The sequence below is a fragment of the Petaurus breviceps genome, unplaced genomic scaffold (genome assembly GCF_028583685.1).
Source record: "Petaurus breviceps papuanus isolate PSGF00001 unplaced genomic scaffold, PetGlider_PUasm1.0 90625, whole genome shotgun sequence".
Taxonomy (NCBI): Eukaryota; Metazoa; Chordata; class Mammalia; order Diprotodontia; family Petauridae; genus Petaurus; species Petaurus breviceps.
Genome location: NW_027187289.1, coordinates 5,312,699 through 5,326,094, shown reverse-complemented (window position 1 = coordinate 5,326,094; position 13,396 = coordinate 5,312,699). Strand labels below are relative to the sequence as shown.

The window sequence follows — 13,396 nt, the reverse complement described above, 5'->3', positions numbered from 1 at the left end:
TTTTTTTTATCTCCAGCATTTGGCACAGTGCCTAGCACACAGTAGGTACTTACTACATGTATATTCACAGATTAATGATGATGATGATAGCAAACATTTATACAATGCCTTAAAGTTTGCAAAGTATTTTACATGTTAACTCATTTAATCCTCACCATAACCCTATGAGGTAGGTGTTATTATCCCCAGTTTATAAATAAGGAAACTGAGCCTTACAGAAGTTAAATAACTTACCCAAAGTTCACAAAGCTAGTAAGAGTCTGAGGCTGAACTTGAACCCATGTCTTCCTGACTCCAACTCCTGCTGGTCCCTTACTACTGTGCTATCTGTCTGCCTGGCTATAGGTATATGACCATGGAGCAACACTGGAAGAATATTGATGTATAAAAAGTGAACTCTCATTCTGAGAAGTTTGTGGATAATAAAAATTAATTTCTCAAATATAATCTAACCCATTCTTGTCTTCCCATTTGATTCTGGTCTCAGAAATTTTTGTTTGAAAAATGTGGAAGGAAATTGATTGCTTCCCTCTCCCTTTTTATTTCTAGTGCTTTGAGTGTGGCATTTCCCTAGTCATTGATAAGCCTGGATGACAAGTATATGTCCTATGTAGAGTACATCACAAAGAGATACTTTTTTGGCAAGCTGTTTTGTGCCAACTAATTAGGAGAAGGAAAGCTTCAAGGGCCAATAGACTATTGTTGCACTACTACATTGAAGAGATCTCTTTGGGTGGTGGAGGAAAGGGGGATGATTGAAAACTCTACAAGGATGCTGATATTAAAGTGCAGTCATTTTACTAACTTCTCCATCTTTTACTGAGAATGGTGAAGAGGGAACATACTCATTTCGCAAATTATATTTTACTTAATTCCCAAAGTATATGCATCCTGATAGGAAGGGTCTAAAGGTTAATTCAAGCAGAGAAAGGGAGAGAAACTAGGGCAGATTTGGATTTTGGTGTCACAGGGGAAGAACAAATAAAAGAATGGGGGAGGAGGGGAAAATTAAAAAGGTCTTAGGTGTCCAAAGGATAAGAGCCACACCACCTTCTCTTTTTTTATTGAAGCCAAGAAAAAGGGAGGAAAAAGGCTTCTCTCTCTCTCTCTCTCTCTCTCTCTCTCTCTCTCTCTCTCTCTCTCTCTCTCTCTCTCCCTCTCTCTCTCTCTCTCTGTCTCTCTCTCTCTGTCTCTGTCTCTCTCTCTGTCTCTCTCTCTCTCTCTGTCTCTGTCTCTCTCTCTCTGTCTCTGTCTCTGTCTCTGTCTCTCTCTCTCTCTCTCTCTCTCTCTCTCTCTCTCTCTCTCTCTCTCTCTCTCTCTCTCTCTCTCTCTCTCTCTCTCTCCCTCTCTCTCTCTCTCTCTCTCTCTCTCTCTCTCTCTCTCTCTCCCTCTCTCTCTGTCTCTCTCTGTCTCTCTCTGTCTCTGTCTCTGTCTCTCTCTGTCTCTCTCCCTCCCCCCTCTCCCTCCCTCTCTCTCTCTCTCTCTCTCTCTCTCTCTCTCTCTCTCTCTCTCTCTCTCTCTCTCTCTCTCTCTCTCTCTCTCTCTCTCTCCCTCGCCCTTGCCCTCGCCCTCTCCCTCTCCCTCCTCCCTCCTTCTCCATCTCTCTCCCTCTCCTCTCCCTCTCCTTGTTGCACAACAGCACCCATGATTTTCAAAAAAACAAACACTGCAATCTAAGATGTCTCCTGTGGAAGCTGTTAGCACCTCAGAGATTTCTGTTACATGGACTAAATATTTGTTACCTTAATTAACTCTTAAGCAACATTGTGATGCCAGGAGATCTAAGACTGGAAGAAGGGAAGAGGAAGAGGAATTCTTATTTTAGGGCAGGACTTTTGATTGACTTATGTAAATGCAAAATGTTTTGAAAAATGTAGAGGGCAGAGTTGGAGAATTTGAGTTAGACCCATAAAGTCCCAAACACTAGTTTCAGATGACTTTACCATATTTACAGGTCTTTTTCTTAGATGCTTTCAAAGGCTGAGCAATTAGGCACTCTGATTGAAAGAAACTCTCACCACCTATCACTGAAAATCCAATTATCTCTAAATTTCAGAGTAGAGGCTGAAGCTGGGAAAGTTGTCTCTGTTCATCTTGCCAAGAAGAATCATTTGTTTAGTTGGTGAATGGCATGGGCAAAATACCTTATATTGCCTAATGTGACCCCTGCTATGGAAAAGTAGCCATTTTTGTCATAAAGACGGAGAATTCTTTGACCAAGCCATTCCACCTACTAAATTTTCAGGCCTGTGAAATAAAACATACCAGTCTAGTTAGTGATGTGCTACCAGTTGTGGAAGGAGCCCTCTTTCTTGAGGCTGGAAACCAGCTAGGTCTGCACACTAATGACATGATCTGTCATGCCATTTACCTTTTGCAACCACTGGCTATTCAAATCAGGACTATTCAAGATCATGGAGGCAATCCTGGCCCCATAGAGACGAGAGTTCAGATACATAGGACAAATCAGAGTTTTCACCTGGGATTCTACCCTTTTGGCTTGATTAACATCTTTACAAACCATGGTGAAAGCTCCGCATGTTCACCATACAGGCTAATATTCCCTTATTGATGCAGTGGCAAAGAGTTCTTGTTGCTCTCTCTGCCAGAACAGCCCTGGAATGCCGTGTCAAAAAAAGGAAAGACTTTAATTTGCTTTTCCAGGGATGCTATTTCTTTCCATGAGGCTGTAGGCACAGGTATGCAGGAGGATGACAATATGCTTTCGGTTTTTCAAAATGTCTTACGTGGCTCCAGTAAAGTCAAAGCCATAAGTTTTGGGGATGGGGTAGCAATCGCCATCCAGCTCCATGTCAGCATTCCCAACAATTGTGATAGGATTTCCCCAAGATGGTTTAGGAAGAAAGACATCCCAACTTAATTTGAAGAACAGTTGTAGAAAACCGGCTCCCACCCTCAGCACTCCAGTTTCAGAAATGGGCTGCATGGTGACATATTGGCTGCTTTTTAGTACCTCTTTAGTTTAGCTCAGTGATAGCTCTGTTGATGCCTTGCAAAATTCAGCAAATCCTGCAATGGGTAGGGACTCTTTGTTCATGGTTTATCCCTGCAATTTGAGCCTCTGCCTCATGAATATTGAGAAGAACAATGAAGCTTCACATGATCATCTTGGTTGGCCCCAACTCCAACACTCATCTTCTTACTATTAGGGTCCCTCTTCCATGCTTCTGAAATACCCAAGATAGGATAGGGAGGGCCCATCTTTCCAAGGATCCACCAGGAACTGTATCTGATACTGAGGCCCAGGTAGAAAGAGTAGGCTCTGGAGAGCAGGAGTGCAGCAGCACCATTATGGCAGGTGGAGAGATTGAGAAATGAGCCTGTACTGGTGAGAGGATGGGTGGACCCTGATGTAGAGAACCTCCTCTGCAGGTCAGCTGAAGGTAAAAAGCACTGGAAGAGGCATCTCCTAGAAAGTGCTGCCCCTCAAGAACAGGAAGGCAGAAGGGAATGAGTCAATCTTACTCTCACTGAATTTGGCTTAGGGAGGGAATGGCATACACAGTAAATAGGGTATTTCACCCTATAGGAGAGTAGGGGGGAAGGGGATGAGAGGGGGGATGATGGAGGGGAGGGCAGGTTGGAGGGAGAGTAGTTAGAAGCACACACTTTTGAAAAGGGACAGGGTCAAAGTAGAAAATAGAAAAAGTGAGGGTCAGGATAGTATAGAGGGAAATATAGTCAGTCTTTCACAATATATCCACTATGGAAATGTTTTGCATAGCTACACATGTACAGCCTATATTGAATTGCTTATCTTCCCAGTAAGGGTGGGTGAGGAGGGAGGAAGGAAAAGAATCTGGAATTCAAGGTTTTAAAATCAAATGTTTAAAAAAATTAAAAAAAGAATATACTGCCCCTCACCACATCACCCCTGCACCCCTGTGTGGTGAGGACTCTGAGCAGCTGCACCCCCTGGAGAGGGACCATCCCTGAGCAGCTTTATGCCCTGATAAAAGTATTTGCAATTGATTCTCATATATTGGACTGAACTTTTCCTATTCTTATTTCTAGCAATCAAGAGTCAGCAACATCAATATCATTGTACCGATGGGAATTCACCAGCAGAGTTAAGTTTGTACTAGTGTTTAGTTAATCATAAAGTTTTTATTTTCTGTGGGTGAAATCTCAGGTCAGAAGGAAAAGCACATTTTTCAAAATATGCTACAAAAAGAAAAGACTTTTTATCCAGTTCCATGTGCTGCAAAAAAGATGGTAAATGTAGTCATAGAATGTCAGAGTTGGAAACAGTAGTCATATGCACCACGTTGTCAAGAGTCGGGAGGTGTCAAATTTGCAACCTACAAAATTCTCCAGTGTGGGCAAACCATATTAAAATGTATTTGGGTAATCTTTAACAAAATAAATAAAAATTCAACACACCATAGTGTTAAATTTTGGTTTTCTAAGTCAACATGCACCCTGATTTGAATATGACACCACCAGTGTAGAGCTTTAATTTCTAAAAGGAAGAAACAAAGTCTGTGGGAAGTCAAATGACCTGCTGAAGACCATACAGGGCTCTGATGAGACTGGAACTCAAGTCTTATGGATCTCAGTCAAGTGTATCTCTCACTACAGAGTGAATACATTGTCTTTTTCCATTACTTAAGAGAACTTGTAAGACTGAATACTTTTACCTCTTTAATTCACATGGATTTATTGTTTTCAAGACAAAAGTTGTACAGTTACTGTTCAGTCTACTGGGGGCTATACTTGAGTTGATTAGCTGTGAAATATATTTCACTGTAAAGGGATCCTCTTGCAAAGAAGAGAAAATATTGCTGCTAGTGACAGGTTTATTTTTCAGGAAGGGGATATTGTCCTTTGTAATTTGATTTTAAATGTTTCATTTGGTTTCATATTACTAATCAACATGGCTCTTTGCTGCTTTGAATTGGTTCATGAACAGTTTTCACATCTTGTTCTTGAATATATGTACAGTCAACATGAGTCCTAAGTATTTTATTATCTATCATAGACTCATGTCCAATTAAAGTAGAGATAGTCCTTACTAGATTTTTTTTAAAATTCATATGCCTCCAAAGCAGCCTGTACTGGTAGTGAGAAATGAACTGTTTTGTGATAACCATGGCTGAATCACATTTGTGGGGCAGATGGCATTCTACATCTGCTATCACTATAACTCATGGTGATGCTTTTATTTTATTAGTATTTCTCTTCATTTTTTAAAATTTAATAAATTCTACTGTACTTTAAGAACAATAGAATGTATTTTAGAAGGAAAATCATTTTGTAAGTCTTACAGTGACTTAGAGAAGGAAATACAAATAATTTGTAAAACTATCAAATGATGTAACAGTAGAAAATTAAAGCACTGTGACATTTCTCAAAATGATCCTTAAGCATCAAAGTAAAACTTAACTAACTACAGGACCAACATCTATTTACTACAGAGATGCAGAAATGCAATAACATAGCAACACTTCATTTAAATGTTTAATGTTGGTTGGCTTTTATATCTCTGCAAATATTTTCAAGAACAACAGGGTCCAAAAGTTTCACAAACATTTCATTAAGCTCTCTCTGTTACAGAGAAAAGAAAATAATATAGGATCATAGATTTAGAGCTGGAAGGGACCTAGAGGCCATCTTATTCAATCCCCTCATTTTGCAGATGGGGACACAAAGTTCCATAGAAGTAACATAGTTTTCCCAAGGTCACATAAGCAGAACTTGTCAGAGGAGGAACTTGAACCTCTCCAAGTCTGACCCTTATAAATATGTAATACTTCCTTGGGTTCACTTCTGATTAACTTCTCTGCAAACATGCAGTTCTCATAAAATTATGCAAAGTGTCCCAAAAGTCTTGTTTGATGCCATCATGGAGATATGGCTCTTTTGTAGCACTATAAGGATTTGTACTTGGCCTTGTTTTATTTATAATTTTTATTAGTATTGTGGATACATGCATAGATGGCATATTTACCAAATTTGAAAATTAAATAAAGATGGCAGGGATTGTTCATATTATTGGATGAATGGTGGGGATTCCAGAAAACCTAGAGAGACTAGAATAATGAGTAAAATCTAAGATGAAATTTAATAATGAGAAAAGTAAATTCTTATACTTTGGTTCCAAAATAGACACCAGAAAGGTAGAATGTGTCTGTCAATAATTATTTATTAAGCAACAGTTCTGTACCAGGCACCATGCTGAGGGCTGAAATTACAAAGAAAGAGATTAAAAAAAATATTCTTAAAGTATTTTAAAAAATATTCCTCCTCTCAAGGAGTTCACAGTCTAGTATGGTTGCCACATACAAACAACTAGGTATAAACAAGATGTATAGAGGTTTAATTGGGGGTAGTCTCATAGAAAAGACACTAAGATTTAGGAGGACTAGGAAGGGCTTTCTGCAGGTGGAACTGTAGTTAAGACTTGAAGGAAGCCAGGAAAGTCAGAAGGCAGCTATGAGGGTTAGAGCTCCAGGCATAGAGGACAGCCAGTCATAATGCTCAGACAAGAAGATTGAGTGTCTTATATGAGGAACAGTAAGGAGCCATTGTCAGTAAGGAGGTCATTGTCAGTAGATCTCAGAGTGGAGAACAATGTAAGATGATTAGGAAAGTAGTAAGCTACTATGTTTATGAAGAGCTGTAAAAACCAGAGGAATTTACATTTGATGTCAAAATGTTCATGTGAAAGCCTATAGGGTTAATATAAATAAGAGTATAACATAGCAATAAAAAGAAAGAATGCTACTATCCATTGTACTGATATAAACATAGTCTTCAGAATAGAGGTAATGAACCATTGCCATTGTTATAACCCGTCTAGTGTATTGTGCCCAGGGCTAGGTGTCACATTTTAAGAAGGACATTAATAGATTACAGCATATCCATTAAAAGTGAACAGGATGATAAGTGAAGGAAAAACCTTATTGTTTGTGGAATGATTGAAGAAATGACTAGAAAAGGGAAAACTTAGAGGAGACATGATAGCTCTTTTCAAATTTTTGAAATCTGTATATGGAAGAGAGAATAAACTTGTTTTGACTATTCTGAGGCCCAAACTAAAGCTATTCAGTAGAAAGTACTGAACAGAAGACATTTCTCTATATGAATAAAAAGAATTACTATCAATTAGAGTTGTATAAAAATGGAATCAGCCTACTTACAGAGTAATAATTTCCCATCTCTGGCAGTCTTCAAACAGTGGCTGTATGATCACTTAGCAAGAATGTTGTAGAAGGGATTCCTGTTTTGAGTATCTACTGGAGTACCTAATCTTTGAGCTCTCTCCCAACCCCTGAGCATCTCTGAGGTTTTTTTCCCTTATCCAAGTCTTGATTCATATGGTGAGTAAGAATAACAAGGAACGGTTTGGTAACTACTTTTTAAAAACTTGGGAAAGCTAATATACATCCCCCAAACTAGTGGAATACCTCCTAGTAAAGTGTATGCATTATTGAACAACTACAGAGTTCTCTTAAAAGGAAATATCCTTTTTGGCATTACTGCATAAAATGGTATGACCGTTTTAGAATATGAAATTTACAAAATAAATCTGCCCTGGATGATTTATCATTATAAGTAAAGCATTTGTAGTGTCAAATGACTTTTTTATTTTTTTTTAATTAGCCATGAAGCACTCAGGCATCTACCTTCTTCCTGCATTTGTAATGAGATGCTTAAACAAACTAGAGGAAGAGAGGGAAGCCAAGTAACAATTTTGGGGGACTTGGAGGAAAAGGAATGTTGCTAAATTTATTTCATTAGTGGAGGACAGTTGGGGTACAGGAATTATCTTTACCTCTGCAAATCAGCAGCTGTTCTGAAATGAATAGTCTTAGAGAGTTTTTTTATGAGCACCAAGAGGTTAATTGATTGGCTCAACATCGTACAGCTAGTATTCTCAGAAGCAAGACTTGAATCTAGCTCTTACTAACTCTGAGGACAGCTCCCTCTCTCTCTCTTTACTGTGTCATAACTCTTGTCATAAGTGTATTATTGCTTACTATAGAAAAAATCAAATAGCATGTTTTTGTGTAGCATGAATATCTTTATGTAAATGATTCCCCAATCTATGTAGCCACAATCATCTCTCTCTTGAGTTCTGGTCATTTGTCTGCAGCTAGCCATCTTACGAATGTCTTAGACTGAAAATGTCCCCAAAGCAAGCTTAACCCTTTCTCTTAATTTCTCAAATTTTTTTTTTACAAAGGGCCCCACCAGTTTTTCAGTTATCAAGAGCTCTAACTAGGACTCATCCTCAACACCTCACTCTCATTCAGCACCACTCTTCCCCTCAATATTCTTGCCAAGTCTTGTCATTTCTACCTCCATAATATTTCTTTATCTATACCCTTCTTTTCACTCACACAACCATCATTGAAAGACATATAATCATCATGTTTGGCATAGGTCATTGCAATAGACTCTTTTTTTTAATGCTATATTAACTTCTGATTTACATCATTCGTTTCCGCCAGATTTTGAGTTACAAATTTTCTCCCAGTTTTTCCCCTACCTACTGCCCCAAAATAGCAGGCCCACATGATATCCCCTCCCCCAATCTGCTCTCTCCCATATTTTCTCCCATACCCGTTTCGACTTTTCCAGTAGATCTCTATGCTTCAGTGCCTGTATATCTTATTTCCCAATTAATGTAAGATGCTATTAATAATATATATGTATATACACACAAATATATATACATATACACACACACACACACATATATATATATATATATATATATTTGAATATTTGATTTTAAAACTTTCAATTCCAGATTAATTCCCTTCCTTCCTTGTCACCCACCCTTACTGGAAAGATACACAATTAAGTATAGGTTGTACATGTGTGGCTAATGCAAAACAATAACATAGTAGATATATTATAAAAGACTGACTATATTTCCCTCCCTCCTATTCCACCTCCCACTTGTTCTATTCTCTACTTTGATCCTGTCTATTTTCAAAAGTGGGTGCTTCCAACTTCCCTCCCCCCCAGCCTACCCTCCCTTCTATCATCCCCCCTCTCATCCCCTTCCCCTCCTATTCTCCTGGAGGGTGAGATACCCTATTTAGTGTGTATTTCCCTCCATCCTCAAGGCAAATTCAATGGGAATAAGGTTGACCCATTCCCTTTTGCCTTCCTATTCTTCCCCTCCATTGTAACCATTTTCCCTTGCCTCTTCTGTATGAGATAGTTTACCCCAATCTGTCTCTCCCTATCTCCTCTCAGTATATTCCTCTCTCACCTCTTAATTTCACCTTTTAAGTATCATCCCTTCCTGTTAAATTGGTCCTGTGCCTTCTATGTATACCTGTAAACATATATACACACATTCACATATGTATTCATATGCCCATATACCCTCATATATAGACAAATATATATATATATTTCTAATCCCTTCAACTACTGAGTTTCATAAGTTACAATTATTGTTTTTTCATGTAGGAATGTTAATAGTTCAACTTTGATAAGTTCCTTATGATTTCTTTTCCCTGTTTACCTTCTCATGCTTCTCTTGCTTCTTGTATCTGAATGCCAAATTTTCTATTCAACTCTGGTTTTTTCAGCAAGAATGCTTGGAAGTCCTTTATTCCACTGAATAACCATATTTTCCCCTGAAACATGATACTCAGTTTGGCTGGATGGGTGACTCTTGGTTTTAATCCCAGCTCCTCTGCCCTCTGGAATATCACATTCCAAGCCCTTCCTTCGATCCCTCAGTGTAGAAGCTGCCAGATCCTGGGTTATCCTGATTGTGTTTCCACAATATTCAAATTGTTTCTTTCTGGCTTCTTATAATATTCTCTCTTTAATCCAGGAATTCCAGAACCTGGCTATAATATTCCTAGGAGTTTTCTTTTTGGGATCTTTTTCAGGAGGTGATCAGTGGATTCTTTCAACCTCTATTTTGCCCTCTGGGACTAAAACATCAGGGCAGATTTCTTTGAGAACTTCCTGGAGGATGATTTCTAGGTTCTTACTTTGGTCATGGCTTTCAGGCAGTCCAGTAGTTTTTAAATTATCTCTCCTGGATCTATTTTCCAGGTCAGTGTTTTTTTTCCCATGAGATATTTCACATTGCCTTCTATTCCTTCATTTGTTTGGATCTGTTTAACAGCATTTTGATTTCTATTAAAGTCATTAGCTTCCATTTGCTCCAATCTAATTCTGAAGAAATGATTCTCCTCATTGAGTTTTTGAGATTCTTTTTCCATCTGGCAAATTTGGCTTTTTAAGGCATTCTTCTCCTCATTGCCTTTTTGGGCCTCCTTTGCCACTTGAGTCAGTCTGTTTTTTAAGGTATTATTTTCCTCAGTCAGGCTGTTGACTCTCATTTCATAATTTTCTTGCATTGTTCTCATTTCTCTTCCCAATTTTCCCCCCACTTCTCTTATCTGCTTCTTAAGGTCCTCTATGGCCTGTAACCAGCTTGTATTTTCCCTTGAAGCTTTTGGTGCAGGAATTCTGAATTCACTGTTTTCCTCCTGTTCCATGCTTTGCTCCTTTTTGTCCCCAAAATAGGAGTGTATTGTTGGAATCTTCTGTCTGCTTTGTTTCCTTTGCCTGCTCATTTTGCCACTCAATTACTTGACTTTGGGGCTTTTTGCCACAGCAGGACTCTGCCACCAGACAGGGGAGCTTTTGTCCCAAAAGCTGGGGTTTTCTCAGCTGCCAGAGGTATTATATGGGTACCCTCTCTGAGGTCTCCACACCCTCTGGCAAGCTGGACACCCCCCCCCAGAACCTCCACCCTAGACTGCAATCCAGATCCAAGCAGGTTAAAGCAAGAGCAATTACCCCTTAGACTGGTGCTTGGTCCCTCTATACTCTGCAGGCCAAGAGCTGAAGCTGCCACATGGCACTGGCTGGCTGTGCTGGCGTCTCAGAGGCTTTTCACCCTGGGGGTAAAAGCCACACACTCTCACTTACTGGTCCCAAAGTCCAGACTGCACTGACCTCTCACTTTGTCCTTTGTGTCTATGTGTTGATAAATCTGGAAAGGGCCACAGCTGCTGCTGATCTGGAGTCCCTCTTGCCAGTGGCTGGTCAAGCCCACCCTGGGGCTGAAGCCTCAGCGTGGGGCTGGGCTCAGCTCCCAGAGCGCTGTTCTGGATTCCTGCCGGCCTGCCAGGCTATCCTCAGCGGGAGGTTAGCTTCTCAGTGTCATTTTGTGGGTTCTGCAGCTCCAAAGTTTTTTAGAGTCCCCTTTTTACATGGATTGGGGAGGGTGGAAGCCGGAGCTGCAGGAAGGGCGGGCTTCTACTCCATCATCTTGGCTACGCCCCCCCCCTTACCCCCCCGCCATAGACTCTTAATAAAGTTCCCTATTCATCCTCTCTGACTTTGATTTTTGGAAAATAGAGATTGATATTTAGTAAGGGATTGTAAACATATTCATTATATATTTCTAGTGAAATATGTTTTTGTTGTTGTTCAGTCATGTCATCATAAATCCTTCAGAATTATCTTGGATTGTTAAGTTGCTGAGAATAGTTAAGCCATTCATAATTGATCATCATATGATATTGCTGATACTGTACACAGTGTTCTCCTGGTTCTACTCATTTCATTTTGTATCAATTTTTATGTCTTTTCGGTTTTTTTTCTGAGAGCATCCTACTCATCATTTCTTATGTATAATAGTCTTCTATAGCAATCAATGCCACAGCTTGTTCAACCTTTCCCAACGGATATCCTCCATATCCAACTCTTTGCCACCAAAAGAGTCTTTATAAATATTTTCGAATATATGGTCCTTTTCCTTTTGTTTGTTTTTTCTCTTTTCAGGACACAGACCAAGTAGTGCTATTACTGGATAAAGGATATGAAAACTTTATAGCCCTTTGGGCATAGATTAAATTGCTCTCTAGAATAGTTAAACCAGTTCACAATTGCCCAAGTGGCATTGGTGTCACAGTTTTCCCACAGCTCCTCCAATATTTGTCATTTTCTTATTCTCTCATGTTACCTGTTCTGATATGTGTTCAATGGTACCTCAGCATTGTTTTAATTTGCACTTCTCTAATCAATGGAGATTTAGAGCATTTTTTCATATGTTTATAAATAGTCTTTCTTATTTCATCTGAAAACTATCTTTTATATCTTTTGACCATTTGTCATTGGGGGAATGGCTCTTATTTTTATAAGTTTGGCCACTTCTTTTCATAGCTGAGAAATGAGGTCTTTATCAGAAAAACTTGCTATATTTTTCACAATTATGATTACTGTTTACATACATATATATGTATACTAACTATATATTTCCTTTTATCCTATTTTATCCCATTTATCCTACTCTCAGTCTCTCTCTCTCTCTCTCTCTCTCTCTCTCTCTCTCTCTCTCTCTCTCTCTCTCCTTTTACTCTGTCCATTTTCAAAAGTGGTTTGCTTCTGACTACCAACTCCCCCTATTTCTCCCCCTCCTCTCTTATCCTTTTCCCCTCCTACTTTCCTATAGGATAAGAAATATTTGTCTATCCAACTGAGTCCGTATGTTATTCCTTCTTTGAGCCAGTTCCAATGAGAATAAGGTTCAACTACTCTCCTCACACTTTCTCCCATTTTCTTCTCCATTGTAAAAGCTCTTTTGTACCTCTTTTATGTGAGATAATTTGCCCCATTCTATCTCTCCCTTTCCCCATCTTCCAGTGCATCTCTCTTTCTTACCCCTTAGTTTTATTTTTTTAGATATCATCCCATCATATTCAACTCATACCTGTGCCCTCTGTCTTTATACACTCCTTCTAACTGCCCTAATAAAGTTCTTAGGAATTACAAGTAACATCTTTCCATGCAGGAATGTAAATAGTTTAACATTTTTGACTCTTTTTTAAATTTCTCTTTCCTGTTAACCTTTTTATGCTTCTCCAGAGTCTTCTATTTGAAAGTTGAATTTTTTATTCAGCTCTGGGCTTTTCATCAGGAATGCTTGAAAGTCCCTATTCCATTCAATTTCAATTTTTCCCCTGAAGGATTATACTCAGTTTTGCTGGATATATGATTCTTGGTTCTAATCCTATCTTCCTTGTCCTCTGGAATATCATATTCTAACCTCCCTGATACTTTAATGTAGAAACTACTAAATCTTATGTTAGCATGACTTGTGGCTCCATGATACTTGAATTGTTTCTTTCTGACTGCTTACAATATTTTCACTTGACCTGGGAACTCTGTAATTTGGCTATAATATTCAATATTCTAGGAGGTTTTTTTGAGATCTCTTTCAGGAGGTGATCAATAGAGTCTTTGAACTTCTATTCTTTTGATTATTGAATATCAGAGCATATTTCCTTGGTAATTTCTTGAAAGATGATATCTAGACTTTTTTTTGTGATCCTGACTTCCAGGTATTCCAATAATTCTTGAACTACCTTTCTTTGATCTATTT

General features: G+C 38.8%; 1 protein-coding gene and 1 pseudogene across 1 annotated transcript in view; one reads left to right on the top strand and one right to left on the bottom strand.

Moving 5' to 3' along the window:
- NALCN (sodium leak channel, non-selective) overlaps positions 1 to 13,396 on the top strand; it is a 558,956-nt gene that overhangs the window by 210,643 nt on the left and 334,917 nt on the right. The gene's annotated exons all lie outside the window — the stretch shown is intronic.
- Positions 2,108 to 3,222, bottom strand: LOC138143001 (aspartate aminotransferase, mitochondrial-like; annotated as a pseudogene).